This window comes from Mus caroli, chromosome 18, assembly GCF_900094665.2.
Source record: "Mus caroli chromosome 18, CAROLI_EIJ_v1.1, whole genome shotgun sequence".
Classification (NCBI taxonomy): domain Eukaryota; kingdom Metazoa; phylum Chordata; class Mammalia; order Rodentia; family Muridae; genus Mus; species Mus caroli.
Window position 1 is genome coordinate 68158575 of NC_034587.1, and position 21452 is coordinate 68180026.

At 37.1% G+C, this 21452-nt stretch overlaps 1 protein-coding gene across 1 annotated transcript in view; it reads right to left on the bottom strand.

Annotated features, from left to right (window-relative positions):
- Dcc (DCC netrin 1 receptor) overlaps positions 1 to 21452 on the bottom strand; it is a 1075620-nt gene that overhangs the window by 334720 nt on the left and 719448 nt on the right. The window lies entirely within an intron of this gene.

The following is a 21452-nucleotide window of genomic DNA, read 5'->3' on the forward strand; positions in this document are numbered from 1 at the left end:
AAATCAAAGATATTTATGTTGTACTTCAAGCATTCAGATTAATTGCTGCTGTGTCATTTTCATGTCATTAACTGTACATGATAATTATATCTACCAATCAACTCATTGTTTCACTAGCTATTGAGTCACATAATACATAAAAAGTAAAATATATAAAATATAAATACATGCGGTTATTTTTAGTGACGTAAGAGGGAGATTCCATTGCTGTAAGAAAAACTTTTGCATGATTATGTTTTCTGTTGTTAGTTTGACAACAGACCTGAGCATGTTTTGTTTAATTGTGGAAATAAATACAACTGAAGTGTTAAACGTTCATCAAGAAGTTTCCTAAATTTATACACAAAAGAAGTTTGTCTGTGTGATTTCAAAACTTGGAAAACATAATTAGCTTTCTAACCTGTTTCCAGAGTTCAAAGAACTGTGGCATTTTATATAGCCCATTAGGAACTTTGAAAAGAAAGAAAGAAAGAAAGAAAGACATGTGGGTTTTTAAAAATAGTGCCTTAAATAATGTTCCTTTTCAATGAGTGAGGTAAAAGTATTTGTGCTTCCTAACATCTCATTAAATATTAATCATGTTGCTGAGGGAATGGCTCCGTGGGTAAAGCAACTGCTGTGTAAACCTGGGGGAAAGCCTGCATTTCCAGCACCCACTTATAAATCTGGGCGAGGCTATATTGTCTGAGTACCGTCAGAAGCATGTGGCTCCTCGGGGATTTTTGTTCAACAGAGTAGTCTAGTCAACTGCTGTGTTCTTTGTTCAGTGAGGGACCCAGTGTGACAACCAAACCCATGTAGACAACATCTAATGGTACATCACAACAGTCAACATTTCCATTTCCTTTAACATTGTTCAAATTGTTGCTCTGGGAAGCTTCAAACTCATCTTTTCTAGTGCATCTTAAGGCACACATTAAACACTTGTGAATTACAGACACGTGCTGTTGAACATTAACATTCATTCTCTTGTGAATGGCTCCTGTAATTTCTTCCATATCTACTGTGTCTCTCCTTTTAATCCTTCCTTACCCTATAAATCACTACCTTTTCTCCATTTTTATATTTTTGTAATTTTCAAAACTTGTTGTGTGTCTATTGATGCTGCAGAACCCTACACAAATATACAGTCATGGACACACACTAAAATATACACACATCATGAAGAGAAGTCAAAAGTTAGATGTCTTCTGGTGTTTTCCCCTTATTTTTTGAGATAAGGTCGTTCACTAGACAAAGCTAACCGATTTGGCTCTAGTGTCTATGCAGCTACTCCCAGGTTTCTTCTTGACCCTGACTGCCTAGAACTAGGAACACAGATACTTGCTTTCATGCCTGGATTTACATGGTTGCTAGGGCTTCAAGCTCAGCTTCTCACTTCTGTGTAGTAAACACATAAGACTTCTCCTCTGACCTATGGAATTAATTACAAGTGCATCTTAATTTAAGCCTATATATGTATAATTTTCACCACTGGGCTATTTTACTTAAGCTAACCTGTTGCAGTTCATTCTACAATATAGCAAGTGCCGACATCCAGTTTCTTACAGTGATACATTTTGAATAGATAACACATTTCCTTTATTCATCCACCTATCAGGATCTACCACAGTTCATTACACACCATGACTCTTGTGAATGATATGCTATAACAATTGAGAAGTACAGGTATCTTTTTGATATACTTATTTAATTTCCTTTGGTGACACCAGATAGTGGGATAGGTGTATCAAATAGCAGTGGTATTTTTGAGGATAATGGCCACACTAATTTTCTTTCATTCAGCACTGTTTCTCCACATCTGTTTTTAAAAATAAACTTTGCAATTATACTATAATTACATAATTTTTCTCCTTTTTCTTCTTTCCATCCCCTATAAGCCTCCTTGCTCTCTTAAATTCATGGTTTGTTTTTCTATGAATTGTTAGAAACATCTATCTATCTATCTATCTATCTATCTATCTATCTATCTATCTATCATCTATCTATCTGAGCTATCACCTATCTATTTCTAAATACATAAATACAACCTGCCTCATCTGCATTAAATAACTATTTGCATGTTTTATGGCTGACCATCTGGTGTTGGACAAACAGTACATATGCTCTTAATTTCTCCCACTCTCAGCATTAGCTTTCTGTAGTTTTTTGTACAAGATAAATCCTGCATTTAATGTTCAAGGAACATTGTAGAAGAGAAGAGCCAGAGAGTCATAAAGTTTGTTGTGAGATTGTCTTGTGAAAATTGCAGATGCTATATCCATGATGCCTCAAAAGATGACTGCCTAAACATGATCTGACTGAAGACACCTATAGATGTGCTAATGTAGAAAGGAAATAGACCAGGAGGTCTTCTCCAAATTTTGACAATAGTTGTCATATTTTGTATATTTGAGAAACTATTTTCAGATGTGGATTTTCATCAAAAGGTAATACAATATTTGTGGGACATATAATATGTAATTTAAGACATTAAGAGGTATGATTACTTCCTTACAAGTTATTTCTATTTCAAATTTTCTGATAGACATTTGGGCATATAAGTACATTTTCTCCCAATATTTTGTATTATCTCCCTAAAAGTGTATATAGTTTATGCTTATGAAAAAACAGTTCTGTAGATTTGAATAGGCTGTATGTAAATTTTCTTTGGTTATAATGAATTTAATTTGTAAAATCACCTACTATTAGCCCATTTGATATTCATTGAAGAATCCTATGTGAAAACTACTATGTTAAAGGCTTATCATTCTTTCTTCAAAGACTAAAGAAGAAAAGTTGCTAGATAATTCTGTGGAAAGATATCACACATAAGGACCTATAATCTCCTTTTTACCTCTACACTATACTGTTTGCATCAGCCCTGCTTGTATTCTTCTAGACAGTGTAATTCTATAAGCAATCTGAAGATACTCCAAATATCTGGAAGCTAGACTTGAGGTATCTACAGGGGCCCTATCTACAGATATTGTCTTTGTGCTTATTTTCAGTGTAGAGGGATTTTAATCCAGTAACATCATTGGTCTGGCAAGGTATCACATCCAAAGATCTTCTGTGTCTGTGAGATCCAGCTTAAATGACACAGACATACCCTTAGTCTTCAATTTTTTTCTTTAATATTTAATCTCAATAAAGTCTTTAATCTCAACTAAGGAAGTTAAAAAGTGTTTATAGTAGGAGGCAGCCATGTTTGAAATTGGTGTTTAATTCAGGGGAAGATAAAATGGTGAGTTAGAGTCAGATTTGATAGAGTGATTCAGGGATAGGATACTCCCAACTTTCCCTGAACATAAAGGAAAGAGAGAAAACTTAAGAGAACAGTAGAAGAGAGAGGGAGGGGAAGGGGGAGGGAGAGAGAGGTTACAGTTGAAGACAGAATGATCTAGAGAATGAGAAGGAGCCAGAAGATTAGAACAAACTGCCAGAGTTAGTTTGAAGCCAAACAGAGCAATTCAGTGAGAAGCCAGTTTGAATCAGTCAGAAGAGTTAGAGCCAGATCAGCTGAGTCAAATGAGCCAGGGTGTGATTGTATAACCTAGGTTGGCCTGAAATTTCCTTTGTACCTCAGGCTAGCCTCAAGCTAATAATCCTTCTCTCTCAGCCTCCCTAGTTCTAGGATTACAAGTGTGACCTAACATGCTCTGCTTGGTTTAGGTCTGTTCAGTTAACAATGAATGACCATTCTTAACAAAATAAATATTAAGCAGTCAAAAAAAAATTACCAGAAAGGGTAGACTTATTCAGCATAAATGAGGCTTCCTGCTCAATTAAACAGCTGTTGAATTACAAATGCAGGTAAAAGATAATTTGATACTCAGTAATTCATTCTGATTTTGCTTAGTTCCACAGGTCCCCATATGATGTTTTATATACTGTAGCCTGAGCTAGAAATCCTTCTTATACTTTATTGGTTTGACTTTCTTACCTCTTTCTGGATTTAGGTTGTATGTTTCTCCATCAGCTATTAATTTTTCAGGTTTCTCTTTTTTGGGTTTTCACAGGACTATCATGAGATAAAGATTTATTTAAACATACCCTGTACTGTAATGATATTTATGTTTAATTATTATCTTATTTTATTTGATACCCTATGTCAAATTATAATGTATGATGAAGTAGTCTACTTTGTTCATTTACCACTTTTATCATCTAAATTTTCAACATACATATTCAGTGTACATTAATTACTCATGATTTTCTAGACTTCCAGTATATTATTGGAAGTTGCACTAGTGAAAGACTCTGCCCATTTTTGATATAATTCGACTTTATTTAGATTTCATTAAGCCAGCATTCGAGAATGTACACTGCAGTTGGAAACCCAAGTTTTACGTCAAGCTGTTTATGCCAATCACCATTATTATGAAAACAAACTAAAAATCCAATCCAAACATTGAACCAAGAGAAATCACTAAGACAATGCAAGCTTATAGTGAGAATGACTATTTTTCAACCAAATGGACAATGTGGGATATATTTCAACCTGAAATATGATGAAAAGTGATGGTATATTCTATGCCACTTCAAAAGCATCATTATATGGCCATATTTTCTAAAAGATAAAGTACTTTCATGAAAAGGCACAAAAAGAGCTGGAGAATGTGTCTATGGTTGATCTGTAAATCCCGAAAATGACCTGAGTGTTGATACAGGTATGTATGCCTAATCTTAGGACTGTTCTTCAAAGGATACTTCCAGGAGAAACTCTGATCCTAAAAAAAAAGAGCCCCTGTGATCATAAAGAGGGATAAGCTGGTAACAAACCAGGGAAGTATTTTCAAATTCACAGCAATAGCTACACTTTTAAAATTTGAATTTATATTACGTAAAATGAGAAAGGAAATGAGGATTGATTAACTGGTACACTCGTATATGATTCTTTTTTTTTTCTATTTTTCTCAATTCCATGCATTTTAAGCCTAAAATATATAGATATTCATTTAATGATTCTTATATTTCCAAGGTGCTTATCTAGGAAGAATGTTTTTTGAACAGTTTACTCAAGGTGCAACAAAAGAACTCAAGAAGGTGGACTAGTAAGAAGACATATCCTCCACTATGTTCATAGCAGCCTTATTTATAATAGCCAGATGCCGAAAAGAACCAAGATGCCGCTCAACAGAGGAATGGAAACAAAAAAATGTGGTATATTTACACAATAGAGTACAACTCAGCTAATAAAAAGAATGAATTTATGAAATTCCTAGGCAAATGGTTGGACCTGGAGGACATCATCTTGAGTAAGGTAACCGAATCACAAAAGAACTCAAATGATATGTATTCACTGATAAATGGATATTAGCCCAGAAACTTAGAATACTCAAGATTTAAGATACAATTTGCGAAACACATGAAACTCAAGAAGAAGGAAGACCAAAGTGTGGACACTTTGCCCCTTCTTAGAATTGGGAACAAAACACCCATGGAAGGAGTTACAGAGACAAAGTTTGGAGCTGAGACAAAAGGATGGTCCATCTAGAGACTGCCATATCCAGGCATCTATCCCATAATCAGCCTCCAAACGCTGACACCATTGCATACACTAGCAAGATTTTGCTGAAAGAACCCAGATATAGCTGTCTCTTGTGAGACTATGCCGGGGCCTAGCAAACACAGAAGTGGATGCTCACAGTCAGCTATTGGATGGATCACAGGGCCCCCATTAGAGGAACTAGAGAAAGTACCCAAGGAGCTAAAGGGATCTGCAACCCTATAGGTGGAACAACATGATGAACTAACCAGTACCCCGGAGCTCTTGACTCTAGCTGCATATGTATCAAAAGATGGCCTAATCGGCCATCAGTAGAAAGAGAGGCCCATTGGTCGTGCAAACTTTATATGCCCCAGTACAGGGGAACGCCAGGGCCAAAATGTGGGAGTGAGTGGGTAGTGGAGTGGCAGGGGGAGGGNATGGGGGACTTTTGGGATAGCATTAGAAATGTAAATGAGGAAAATACCTAATAAAAAATATTAAAAAAAATAAAATAAAAAAATGTTTACCAGCATGAATAGGTTGTCAAAGGTGTGTGTGTGTGTGTGTGTGTGTGTATGTGTGTGCTTGTGTGTTCACATGTGCTTTTGTCAAGCAAACATCAATGACAAACTATAACAGCTATATCTTTCCTCTAATGTTGTGCCTCAGGCTAGTGTTTCCTTTCTCTGATCATTACTTGACACATATAAATTTTAATCTACGTTTGGTAAGTGGTGCTGAGAAATGATTTTGATTTTTTTGAACAAAGCATACTACCTAAAGAAGCTACCATACTATGTGTATTCAACTAATGGCTATTGCTATCTATGCTTCTCCTTATATTTAAGAAGCCTGCTTCTAGTGGAACAGTTGTATGACAATGGCTGATATGAAACCCAAGAACAGTATAGAAACACTGTAAGAATAAGTTGAACGCAATGAAATAGGTAAATGCATTATAGACAAGGGTTCTGCCATATAAAAGGACAGTGCTTAGTTATCTCAATATGCTTTTCTCTTTGATTTATCAGGTTGCGAAGCAAAAAAAAAATTACATCTCTAATATTTCATTTGTCCATATTATCATCACACATGTCTGTTTCTTTAAGAGATTATTTTAGAAACGGTTTTTCTCTAACTCTTTCCATCTGTCACTATTAATGGTTTTCTGAAGATATCCTTAATCATCTCTTATCAATGTCTTTTTCTGTCATCTTTCCTCAGGCACAAGGTAGCCGAGCTTCACAAAACCCCTAGCACCTTCCATGTCCACTCTTTCCCTTGAGAGTTTGTATTGAATTTCAAGTCACTGTTTATCCTTTTCAATGCCCAGTGACCCTGAATGCGCCATTTCAACAACCCTCTGTCATCAGAGCTTCTCTGGGGATAAAGAGTGATAAGCCATGACAGGTCCCCTCCCCTCCCTCATGTGTATTTTTTATCCAGCATCTCATCCAGCCATATGGTGTTTTGTGACCAGCTGCCTTGTGATCCTGTTCTCTGTCCATGATGAACATCTAAACATGTAACAGAAGACATAGCAGCATGGCTATCGCTGAGAAGCAATATTCTCACATACTTATGTTTTTGGTGGGTGGTGGAGAATAAGACAGTATTAAAGCAAAATACTGGGTACTGAGTGTTACTAACTAAAAAGACAGAAAGACAGGCAGACACAAAAGAAGAAAGAAAAGAATGAAGGAAGGAATGAAGGAAGGAAAAAAGAAAAAAAGTGAAGGAAATTTGAAGGAAAAAAGGAAGAGAGGGTATTAGTTCTAGAAACTGTACTATGTTAAACAACTAGAAATACCAAGAAAGTTCTTTTAAACGTCAATGGAAGACAGTGAAATTTAAGCAATAAGAGCCCAAAGCTTACCCACTACCTTGTAGCACTCCAAATAAACACCTTTAAGAACCCCTTTTACCATTTTAGTATTCTAAGAAACTAAAAAGAAAAGAAATGCTTCAATCACATTTGACAGCTCAGAGAATTCTGCTAATGGAACATCCCCAACTTAGCCAAGAGGTGTTGGTTTAAGTTTAAAATAATTTATTTAAGAGCGTGGTGAAGCTCGAGTTGGAAATGGGGATGCTGTTCACTTTCTCCGGGACTCACTCAGGAGGGCAGGCTGACTGAACTCTGTGTTTATGTTGGATGGAATGGTGCTGGGTACACGAGTCAGCAGAGCATGCCCAGAAGGCAATGGTGTAGCAGACCATGGAGACCCAAGAAGCCTCTGGGTGCATTGTGCTCATTACCAACGCTATGATACTCCTCCATAAACTTTGAAACCACTGGAGCAAATTAAAGGGAAATAAAAGTAATATCAATAAACAAGTATATCCTTCCAATTAAAGAGAGTTTTAAAACTTTTTATTTAAATGTATATTGGTATATATGAAGTATAGATAGAAAGGAAGTACATTGGTATATTTTCATACATCTGCACAGTGTGCTTATGCCTATTGCTACCCTGTTTTCTTCCCCATCTCACTCCTGTTAAAATCTTATCTTTCTTCTGTATATGACAAAGAGTTAATACATTTTCTTCAGATTTCACAGTAGCATGGGAGTGGGTGAGGAGGGGGTACTGACAGAAGCATGCAGATTTTCACCAATGGCTATATCAGCTGAAAATGTCTCTCCCTCCCCTATTAAAGTTTCCCTTTGTGTAAATCCTCAAGGAATTATGGAGATCCATAAATTCTTCACATTCCATGTTGGCTTCAATCTTGTGAAGATCTTATGCAAATACTCAGAGCTTCTGTAAAGTCAAAAGTCAACCACACTGTCCTCCAGGGAAGTCAGAGTTCTCTAATGCCTTGGCTCCTGACTGAGGCTCTTGCATTCTCTCCATCCCTCCTTTTCTTTTTCATACCAGGCAAAAGGACTTCCCAAATTGCAGGCTTTTGACAAAATTTGAAGTCACCATACATCAGTTTCCTTCTGTGGAATAGGCCTCCAATCCAATGAGGAAGTTCTACTTAAAGATACTTCATACTTTGAGCACCAGAAGGTTCACCTTGCCTTGCAAGTCAGTGTTTTATTGTTTCTCTCTCTCTCTCTCTCTCTCTCTCTCTCTCTCTCTCTCTCTCTCTCTCTCTCTCTTTCTCTCCCCCTCTCTCTCTCCCTCCCTCCCTCCCTCCCTCCCTCTCTCTCTTCTCTCTCCATCCCTCCCTCTCTTACTTTCTCTCTTTTTCTGTGTGTGCATGTGTGTGTGTGGTATGTGTGTGTGTGTGTGTGTCTGTCTGTCTTTTAGACAAGGTCTCAAACTGTAGTCCATTTGTCATGGGATTCACTATATACCATAAGATGAGCTGGGAATTTGACACTTCTGCCTCAGTCTCTAGAGTACATAAATTATAGGCACAGAACACCATGTCCAATGTGGTGGTTTGAATATGCTTAGCCCAGGAAGTTCCACTAATTGGAGATGTGGCCTTGTTGGAGTAGGTAATGCCTTGCTGGAAGAAGTATGACATTATGGGTATTGGCTTTAAGATCCTCCTCCTAGCTGCCTGGAAGTCAGTCTTCTCTTAACTGCCTTCTCAACAAAATTTAGAACCCTTAGCTCCTCCAGTGCTGTGTCTTTGTGGACACTGACATGATCCTGTCTTGATGATAATGGACTGAACCTCTGAACCTGTAAGCCCCACCCAATTAGAAACTGTCCTTTATAAGAGTTGTCTTCGTCATGGTGTCTCTTCACAGCAGTAAAACCCCAACTAAGACATCCAGATTCAATTAAGACTGAGTTATCAGTTTTAACAGGAATCAATGGTGATGTGAGATGATGACAATAGAGAAACATCAGGGGCTACCTATACAGAAGTTGTCATATATTAAAACTATCCTGTAAGTCTAAAGGGCTTCTATTATCTGAGGATAAAGGAAAATTCTGCCATTCTGGAGTTAGCTGAATATCTGCCCTAATGCTAGTAGCTGTGTTTTACATTTAAACGCACAGGACTAACCTTGAAGGTGCAGAAAATGCTCAGTCATTAGCAGTGTTGCATTTCATTTTGTGTGAAAAGTAGAAATGAAACAAACCCAATTGAAAAATCCATATGGTTACAGTGTTATTTCTGGATTCCAGCTAGATCATCTACCTACTAAAGGGAACAGATACATCCCAGAGACCTGGAGAGGAAGTAGCATCCTGCTTCCAAATGCAAACCTAAGAGATAAAGCAAGGGAACTGCACCATCAGGCTGAGGAATGTCATCCCTCCATGCATCCTGGATTCAGGTTGAGGCTCTTATTTCACTTCACTTGACATTAGACTGGCTGTGTGCCTACTTTGTTTTTCATCCTTGTGAATAAGGTGCTGGATTCCATCTAGATCCCTGTTTTACATATTTATATTTATTTATATTTATATTTATATTTATTTATATTTACATATTTTGGCTTAAGTTGTGAGTAAAAATATCAAAAATAAGAAAGACTGCAGAGTAAATCAGTTCTGTGTTTAAGTTTGCATGTAGATTCCAGAGCATGTAGACATTGTAAGGATGGCTGGCAGAGATGGAATACTGTGATGAGGAATCAACACTATGGTTTAATCTTAGGTGGTTGGATAGTCTACAGTCTTTCCGGAGAAAGACTGGAAACCTTATAAAGAACGAAAGGCAAAAGAAGGTTATATTATTTGCTGCAAGAAACCGTAATTAAAGGTGGGTAATTTCATTCATCTAAACACACATTTGTGAGAATGAAGGCAGAAATGAAGGCAGGAGAAATCGCTCAAGGAATCTAGAAAACCAAGAGCAAAGAGTGTAGAAAGATCGATTCCTATTTCAGTGACTCAGATGGAAACACTAGCCAACAAATCCATAAAATCAAGACAGTTAAAATAGTGTTCCCAAATTTAAAATTTCATGTGTCACAACTCATTCTTCATTGCTAATGCATTAAAAGAAGAAAAAAAAGTGAACTAGAATGATCTAGTTCTGGCTAATAATTGGTGCTGTTTTTTTTGAGGGAGAGTCTCATCTGGATGTTAAACTGTAATTCCTCCCTATATAAGTTCTGGATCCTCTTGTCTGTGCTTCCAGTGTGCTGCAGTTGTAGGCATATACCATTATGGTCAGCTAAACTGGGAGAATGTTTGTTTGTTTGTTTGTTTGTTTGTTTGCTTGTTTTGTATACTTGGACATTGAACTCAATGCCTTGTGCTTTCTAGGCAGTTAATCCAGTAAGTAGACTATACTGCTGGCTCAAATTTTCAGATAACATGTTATTGCTTTCATGTGGATATTTATGAACCTGTATAGTCTGTGAAGAACATTCTGTCTAACTTCTTTTGCTCTCAGAACTCTTTCCCATCTCTGCCTTTTAAGAGTTGCCATAAATAATTATGAATTTCTCTCTTTGTGTATACTAAATCAGATACAGTGGAAATTATATTAGGGAATGAATAAGCCACCTATTGTTGCATGATTTACTATTTCCTGTATTGAAAATCAGAAAACAAAACCACTAGGGACTTTGACCATCATTTGGCTTTCTGATAACCATGTCTGAAGGAAGGACGAGTACGTCAACAGTGGAAGAATCTGATTGGAAAGAAGCTTACCAGGTTCAAGCTGTATAAAGAGGTCCACTGGTCCTCTTGGCACCCATTGTAAATTTGGGAATGTGGATTAAAAGTTTTATAACTTACACAAATAATTCATTAGTGAAGACCCTTAACATTTTTTTCTCTGGATGTTTTATGTGTTGTGTAATATATTCTCACATAAAACCTTCTAAGTTCTGAGGGGATCCTCGCGGTACAAAAGACTCACTGAATAAATCAGTGGTTACTTACTAAGTCTTTTGGTTTTTATATATCTTATTTAAATTCTCTTTCTGGGGCCAAAGACCACATATCCCAGAGTGACAGTCTCTTATGTCACCTCTAGTATATAGTAGCCTTTATGTAAAATTCCATTTTCATTTTTTTATTGTTTTAGTTAGTTTTTTTCAATATAAACACCTACTTCTCTCTTTTTGTTTTGTTTTATAAAGAAAACCTAGCGGTCCAGTTTTTAACTACAAATATGCTTTAGAGCTTTCATGGTGATAAGGGGAAGAAAACCAAACTGTCAAATCCTGTCTTACAGCCTCAGTATGTTAACGAAGTTCTGAAAGAAATGAAATTCTGTAGATTTGGTGGGTATTTGGTGTTTATTTAAGATTGTAGTTCTCAACTTTCCTAATGTTGGGACCCTTTAAATCAGTTTATTATGTTGTTGTGACCCCCAACCATAAAATTATTTTGTTGCTTCTTCTTAACTGTATGTAAGTTTGCTACTGTTTTGAACTGTAATGTAAATATCTGGTATATAGGATATTGCATATGAGACCCACAAATGAGTCAGAATCCATAGGTTGAGAACCACTTATTTAAGATATTGATAGGGCGTCAAGCTGAAAGCCTTCAGGTAGAGCCTGAGATATTTAGTGAATCTCCGATTCAAAATAAAAGCCCAACAATGGCTGGAGATACAGTTTGATGGTAGAGGTCTTATAGAGCAAAGGTAGGCCCAGGGCTTAATCTCCTGTATAACATAGAAATAAAGAGGAAGTCCCATCCAATAGTTCTAGACATCTACCATCTATTCTGATTCTCAGTTTCTGCTCATAATGATGTTTTCCATATGGGAGCATCATTCTAGAATATGGCAAGCTACTTTCTGTGAAAGAATTCATTTTCACCTCTACCAAATTAATCTGAGTAAAGACTGAGATATGTGGATAAACGCTTTTTAATTTGGATTATAACATATGGTTTTCTAATACATATTTTAAAACTCAGCAAATCTGTTTCAAGCAGATTGGAGTAATTTTATTTATAGAAAGACTCTTCAAAGAGTAAGTCACATACAACTGATGCAAACTCCTTTACTCATATGATTAAGTTTTCTCGTCTCAGAATAAAAGCTTCCTTTAGACAAGTATACAGACACCAATATTTGCATTTATCTAAACATCTGATGACTTATCTATTGAAAATATTAATATTAAATGTCTTCTGCACATAAAGCACTTTTGTAGGAAACCGAGGTATAATCAAGGCAAACTCCTATCCTGGTCTGTCACACCCTCTATTTTTCATCCTCTAGATTGAATTAGATATGCAGATTAGAAGGTAAAGAAGCAATTGCCTAAATGCCAAGGTTCAGATACCTGTGTCTTCTAAAGCTTTGTGTGCTGAAATCTCATGCTCACCGTAATGGTCTTAATGTTGTAGAACCATTAAAAGATAACCCTGCTGGGAGAGAACTAGGTTGTGGGGCCTCCATCCAGAATGAAGTAATGTCACTCAATATTCTCTGAGCCCACTAGTTCTCAGGAGAGCGCATTTCTATAAGCAAAGCCACTCTACTGAGTATGGCTGCTCCAGAACAGAGTTGGAACCACAACTTCTCCTTTGCTTTTCCCCACCCATTGCGTTGTGGCACAGCAGGGATGGAAGCCTGAACACAATGCAGCTTGGACCCTCTAGTCACTATCATCATGAGACAAATGAACCTAATGCACTTCTCAGCACAGACTGTTTTCCTTCAGCAGAGACAAAAGACTAAGTCAATGAGCAAGTGATGATCAAAACGAATACATGTCTAACCCAGAGGATAAAGGCAGGGCACAGAGGGGATAAGAGCCTAGCACAGTGCTGTACTCAAATACATCATACAGGCTCCAATGACTTTACACAGATGTATCAGGTATCCTCAAAGCAATAACTTCAGCTCTCTGTTTCTCAGCTCTGCCTATAAATGTTGATGTTAACAGCAGTTGCCAGAACCTGGGAAAATTCTAAGCATCAACTGAAAGAAATTGATGTACAGTATGTGATTGACAAAAAGCATAGATGTGTAGAAGATAAAGGACTCTGAAGCCTCCCTTGAACTTAGAACAAAAGTTGAACTTCTGGCTCTGCTTTCACCAGTGACTGGTCATGGTATATACTTCAGTTTTTTTCTCTATATCTATTTCCCCAGTTTGGCACAAATAAAAGAACTATGAAATCCTCTTTTGATTAACATAAATGGAGCTGAATAAATAGCCTAGGGGAATTTGGATAGATACAGTACACTCTACTGTTTTCCCAGGAGACATACTAACTCACTGGGAATAGTGCAGGTTAGAAAAGAAGAATTGGTCATTGGCCAACACAAAGCAATTATGTCACCACTGTTTAGTTGAGTCATCCCTATGCATTAGGTACTCCGGGAGTCAGTCTGTGAACAGTAAATATGTTTTATTGTAAATTTGTATTTTCCGAGGGTGTGGGTAACTCAGACATGCACTCAAGTCCTCAAAGACACAGAAATCATCCACAGATCTGTGCCCTTGGGCACATTGGTACACTGTGTAGATCATATAACTACATGGGGTATTATGAACAATTTATTGAATGTATCTGCAGCTGTCTTCCTCATATTAGAAAATGAATATTAAGTGCTTAGTGTTAGAGAGTTGTCACGAAAAATACATTAGGCAGAAAGAAAGAGAGCTAGAATTATTAAAAGTCATATTTCTCAGGTTGAAATTATGGATACATTTGCAGTATTTAGTAGCTTGTCAGAGTGGCAGTCTTACTTTGCTGTAAACCCACAGGCATATCGTTAGTGTCATCTATGAAATATTCACTAATTCAGTGGCAGGATTGTAAATTGTCCTGATTCTAGAAGGTATAGAGCCACCTGTTATTTTGAAAACCTGAACACCATGTATTTAGGGGATGATAGGATTAAGGAAGCCACCATGGTATGAATCACAGATGCTAATTTGCTGGCATAAATGTAGAATGATATATTGTACAATCCTGGCAATTATGTCAGAAATCAGGCTAGAGTAATTCATTAACACCATTTCTTCAGCAAAAGTGGAGGGGTCTGACATCTGTAGCGAATATTATGATCGATGCTGTTTTATATTATGTTTTTGATGTTATGAACAGTACGTAACCATAAGATAATTTGAATAGCTAATTATTAAAATACTCAGGTTTACGACTCAGCTACTGTTCAAGAATGTGGATTCATTTTGCAAATTACAGGTCTTATTTTCCTGATGAAGAGGATGGAAAGTGACAAGATTATAGAGAGGTGGGTTAACTCCTTCATGGCCTGGTCCACTGGGAACTGACAAACTGACTGAAGAGTTGTTATGAAGCTGAGATTTTACCTAAAAACCAAGTATATGCCAATCAAGCACGTTTGTTTTTAAAATACTATTTTCCCTATGTGTCCAAGCTTGTGTTACTAAGCTCTACTTTTTAATTGTTTACAGATATATTTTCATATGTCTACTAGACTCTTTCTTTGTGAAGATGTCATCATAGAATCATGTGTTTCACAGTATATCATGAAACAGTTGTGGTGGATATTCCCTAAAGTGTCCAGAGAGACCTCATTTCATCTGAGCAGGGCTGAATATGCCGTAAAATAAAGCACAAAATTACACCCAGTATCTGTTGAAGACGTACAATATGGAAATGACAATGGAATGGTCACTTTGCGACTAGGTAACCTGTAGTAAAACTGTGCTTTTTTGGATTGAAAGAAAAGCCCCTCGTTTTCTTTCAGAAAGGAAAATCTATGATGTAGACAACCGAGGGACTGTTCCCTAAGTCAGAGAACTGGAAGTGAGCTCTGAGGTTAGGGAAGAATCTGCAAGAAAGTCGATGCTTCTGGCTTACAGACACACGCAGTAGATCCACGTGAAGTGGCTCCTGTCTACACAGGTGAAATAGAAAATAGATGTTTCCTTTTTAGAGGATGATGAGCCTTCAACTTTAATGCTCACCTGGATTTAATCCCAGTGAGGCCATGAAGCACAGAACTCTGCAAAGTTTGGCTCACACATCTGAGAGTGAGGATATGTATTGTGTGAAATAATCAAGTGAGTGGTTATATAGCAATCTGCTGCATATATATATATATATATGCATATATATATGTGTGTGTGTGTATGCCGTATATATATGTATATATGTGTATATATGTATATATGTATGCATGTGTATATATATATATGTATATATATATATATATATGTGTGTGTGTGTGTACCCATATACATACACACACACATTTAAAAATACACACACACACACATACATATGTGTGTATATATACATATATATATATGTGTGTGTGTGTGTGTATGTGTGTGTGTCACACTGTTCCTAGGAGACTGGAGGTCATTGAGAGCTTTACAAGGGCAAACTTGGTTGTCTTTAGAACAGTCATTCAGAGCTTGGTTATTCAGTAGATTTCATGAATATTATCAACTCCATTTATTTTGGGCATATATCCTGAGCCATATTGTAAGTGAGAATTGGTAAACACTAGTAGTATGGGAAACTAAATTTTGTTCAAATGCTGAGACTTGAATTATATTGTTTATATACAGGTATTTCTGCTCTGCAAACTATACATATTAGAAACATGATGTGAGAAATTCTGGTAGATGTATAATCCCTTCAGTAGCTCTATCATCCACATAGTATCCCTCTTGGAATTTTCTATTCCATCCTTTCTGCCACCAAACAGCAGTTGGTCTGAGATTTGCTTCTGCTTATCACAGGTTTGGTTTCTGCTGCTTAGAAAGTTTTATTAGCATGCTGAAGCATACAGGTTGGACCGAAGCTTACTTTCCACTCTTAGCATGATACAGGTGCTCTTTACCTTGTGAACCTGAAAAGATAGCACAAAGCTCAGTCCTTAGTAAGCTCCTCCTTACGTACTGGCAGTTAGTGGTCAACAGGGCAGAAGCTAGCATTTTCTTCAGTGGCATAGCCACAGATCATCTGCCTTTTCTCTAATTAATAACCCCCCCCCCCACTTAAGTTTATATCAGCAATCCTAATTAAACTCACTTGGTCCCTACCCAAAAATAATTCATAAAAGTAAGGAGGGGGGCTTGTTGGAAAGAAATATTTAAAAGGAGAATAAGTAGGTGATAAAGGGCAAGCAATAATGACATCTACTAAATTACAAATGTGTATGAAACGGCCAAACAATAAAATTATTAGAATGAAAGACTCCCCAACTTTTTGACAGTCATCTTGAATGTGAGTTTTCTTGTCTGACCTTGGAAGGCAAAGTGGGGTCTGTTTATCACTTGGCTAGGAGAGACTACTTATTGTATAATAAACACGACTTACAGTTTACAATAGTGCATCCTGCTCCTTCTCTGTTCTCATATGCACATGGCGCTTTATGTTGTAGGGACTTACATACACACATGCACACACACACATACACACATATATACACACATATATATATTACACATATATATTATATATATGTAATATATATATATATATATGCTAGATTGTCCTCTTTCAGAATTTCTTAACAGAGATACACCTTTCTGTCTAGTGAATCCTGAAAATCTGTGTTCCAAATTCCAAAACTTTCATTTCACCAAGATTATATGTGAAGAAGACTCCTGCTCATCAGGGACTTGTAGTTTGATGCATGAGAGAGAGAGAGAGAGAGAGAGAGAGAGAGAGAGAGAGAGAGAGAGAGAGAGATCACAGCTTAAAGGTCAAGCAGCACACACACATATAACATGAATTTCAGTGTATGCAGTATTGTTTGCCTACATCTACATATAATATGAACATCACTCTTACTTTTCTTTTGAAGTAAATCAAGTAAGTGGTCATGCTTGTAGATTAAAACCCAATGGGAATTCAGTCATAATGGCTACATGCATTTATACAGTAAATGGATTTCATTCATTAACTGATATCATATACTAAAAAGAAAATCAATGAGGAAAAATAGGCATGCTCACTTTTTAATGTCATCAACACTACAATGCTCACTATGCCTGTGTCTTAGCATCAGGACAACCTGTACTCCAGAGCTAGGCTGACACCTGTCATAACCAATTAGTGAAATAGAAAACATGGTGTAAAACATGACTTGCAGATTGAACGCAGTTCTCACCCTTACAAATGCTCCCTGGGGAAATGAAGCTGTGCTCTTCCCCTCTGCCATTTCTGAATGGCTGAGCATCATTTCTTCCCAAGCAAGGAAAGCAATGAGAACAAATAAATGTAAGACAAGCACAGTGGAGAAAAACAAGATACTATGTCCAGCTACAAGCAGCATGCAGTTAGAGGAAGAAGAATCCTAATGTAGCCACACAAGAAGAAGAAGGAAGAGGAGGAGGGGGGAAGATAGGGGAGGAGGAGGAAGAAGAGGAGGAGGAGGGATCAAAACTTATTCTCAATACAGAAAAAGTATAACCCCTGCACCCATAGATCATATTGTACAAACAACATACAGACATGTTCATCCTCTGACACAAACAACAATAGATAGAATTTGTCTGATAAGATCTGACTTATGTAACAGCTCTATTCCTAATAGTTTTAATAGTTTCTATTCCTTTCTCATTAGCTTCAGACTGAGAAGTGACATCATGATTGAAAGGGCATTTTGGTATTCTTTTCTGCCTCAACTCTATTATTTACTTCTACTAATTGAACCAAGCCCCAGGAATTAAAAGAACAGCAGAAATGTTTGTCATTTTCATTCCAAAAGCCAAGTTGGAAAGTAAAAGGGCGTGTCAGGCTAGTAGATAAATAAGCAAGTCAATCACAGAAATGAAGCCTTAGCAACTAAATACTGAATAAGATGATATGGAAATTCTAGTTTTATGATAGGTACTTTTTTTTCCAGAAATACTGGCTGTTCACAGGAAACTTTGAATATCTTTTGACAGCTCCATGCATAAGTAAATTCACAAAATCAGTCATTAGAAGGAACCAGCACTCCATCAAATGCCAAATTATTGGGTTTTTTTTTCAGTCTTCCCACCCCAAAGCTGAATTCCAAACTTATCTGATAAAGCATTCATAGGGACATTCAGTAGAGACCTGCCCACAAGCAAAGTGAAATCCAAAGTCATTCATAAATAATGTACCCATCAAAATGCTTTTGTGAGCCTCTACATCTCCAATGACCTGTAAGCAAATTTCCTTCATATTTGAGAACAGTATGAGGCGCACTTTTAATATATCATTATTGAGTCTGTATGTTGTTTGTATACATCGAAATTAAAGGTAAAATTTGCAGGTATAGATGATTAGAAGTGTGTCCACATTCCACATATGAAATTCACTTACTATTATTCAGCTAAAACAATCTTAGGTTACATAAATCTATAATCAACAAGAAAAGCTAGCATCAGTTACATAAATGTATAATCAACAAGAAAAGCTAGACTGTTCACATGACTAGATTAACCACATGTCCTGCTGTATTAGGATGGACTTCCCATAAAAATAGCACACTTCATTTTTGTTAACACATATGTGGATTCTCTTACAAACCTGCACCTCAAAAAAAGGTCATTTGATGTGAAGGCACATGTCACATGCAGATAACATAAAAAGAGGAAGCTTCCACTTGTCCTTCTAGATAGGGAATTTAGCTAAAAGTACTAAGTTCATATATGTCACATACTTACCCATTCTGAGTCCTTAACCTTACTGACATTCCACAAAAGGAGTCTCTAGCTTAAAAACAGCATCAGTCATCTCCCCCTCTCCCCCTCAAACATTATGTTCTTATGCTTTCAATGATCTCCACCAGGACTTTATAATTGCAATTACTATTGAATCCTTGGCTCTGATCCTTGGCTTTTAATAGGAATACAGCATGGAAAAAGTAATCGCTATTTCAGAATTTAAGAAACGCATTGCTTCGCATTTTAGAACATTGAGACCGTCAGTGTGCCTTTTTTCTTCACGACTTTCACTAAACAGAAAGAAGGTGGGGCTATAATCAATGCATGAGGAACTGTTCGGTTATGTGTGTATTTTGCAGTGGTTATAGAACCTAGTACGCAAATTCAACTGGTACATGATATGGTTAGGAATATCAATGATAAGCATAAAAAGAGATTCTAGAATCTTTTTACAAAGACTTTATTCCCTAAAGGGAATTCCACATGTGCAAGTACAAGAAACTTCCTTGTGATAACAGGAAAATGGACAGAGTCTGCTGACCCTTGCCTTGAGCCCAATACGGCAGATTCATTGCAGAAACTTATATAAAAGTTTCTTGGCAAAAGAAACAAAAATAGAATTAAAACAGGGTTTGAGTTGTTTTTACTGAAAATTTCAAGGGACTTTGTAATATTACAGTGTCTGTGTTAAATTCCAGATAAATTAGCCTGCTGACGGTGCTAGTTTTATACGGGACAGTTTTCTATCTGCAAAGGTTGTAGATCCTCACATGTTTTGTTTCAGTAGTTTCCTGGGGATGAGTAAGATGAATGAGGATGGCGGCATGCTGATACAGGCTCTTCCAAATGTTGTACTTGACATGTTAAGATCAAGAAATAGAGTGCAGGGAAATGAGGAATGCCTGGGGCACCTAAAATCAGGATATGGGTACCTAAATGGAAAATTACATGGAAGGAGATATTTCTCTCTCTCTGATTAATTAATTATTTTGTTTATTTACATCCCAAATGCTGCCCCCTCATGATCCTCCAACTGTAGAGTTCTTTCCTCACCCCAATTCTTCCATCTCTGAGAGGGTTTCCCCAAGGCGAGCATCAAGTCTTTACAGGATTAGGTGCATTCTTTCTCACTGAGGCCAGAGAAGGTAGCCCTCTGCTACATATGTGCTGCTGGGGGTGGGGGGGTGGGGGAGGTGGCGGCTGGGACCAACCTCTGTATGCTCTTTGGTTGGTGGCTTAGTCTCCGGGAGTTCCCAGGGGGAGAAAGTACCTTTTTAAAAAATAGAACACGAATATTATTCCTTGGTTGGTTATTGTCTGAAAGAATTATAAGCTAGAATACTTTTCAGTGTTTTAAGATATTGCTTCATGCAACTTAATGCATAATTCTGCCAAGTCTACCACTGCAATGCCACTCTCAGCACAAGAACACTGCTTCCAAAAGTCTTTATTGAGTTTTTCATAGACTCATTAAAGACAAGACTGACAACATAGAGAACTCGTCATTTGGAATGCTATAATTAGGAGTTCTTTCCTATCATGCAGTAGAGGACTTGAGAACTCATTTTAGTACACTCAGAAGACAAATCTTGGTGTGACATGCTCAAATCAGAAAGAAGATAGTATAAACATCTGGCCTGTCACTGCTGATCAGCTCCTGTCACTGCTCTCCCTGCTTCTTGCATCACTACCACATGCCTGCTCAAGCATCAAGAAATTGTTGCTCTTGATAATAAGCTAAATAACACATGATGGCCTAAATGAATATGATGCCCTTTGGTAGGAATAGAGCATGTTTGACATTCCCACTGCTATTTTAGGAGCCTTCTAGCTGCAAAAGAACATCGGAAAGGCCAACTGGTATTCAAAATAGAGAAAAGGTGTATTATACATCCTCATATTGGCATCTCACTAGATGAGATCTCAGAGTGTGATAGGTTTTACAGTGTCCAGGAACAACCTTGAAGCATTATAGAAGTTTACTGTGCTCAGCTCTTCCCAATCAAGACTCAGTACCACAGGGGGGATAGCTCGAATCTGGCCATGGAGAACTCGGTAACACCTGAAAAATTTCATACAAAGCATCCATGTTTTTCTTCAGTATCTCACTGCTTAGAATTCTCCCTAAAAATTAAGTTTACTGTTAAAACTGAGTCAAACATTGTCTTCTTCTGGAAATTTAACATTTTGTGATCACTTTGCCAAAGCTGACATATTTGTAAATAAAATAAAGACTGCATATTTTCACTATAAAAATATATCCAATACTTGCTATCTAGTATTTGATGATGAAATGTGTGACTTCATCTTGGCCTTGGGCAAAAGCAAAAGAGGTCGAAAGAAAGAAAGAAAGAAAGAAAGAAAGAAAGAAAGAAAGAAAGAAAGAAAGAAAGAAAGGAAGGAAGGAGGAGGGGAGGGGAGGTGAGGGAAGGGAAAGTAGAGTGTATCTGGAATGTGAAGGAAGGGAGAGGGAGGGGGGAGAGACCAATTAGA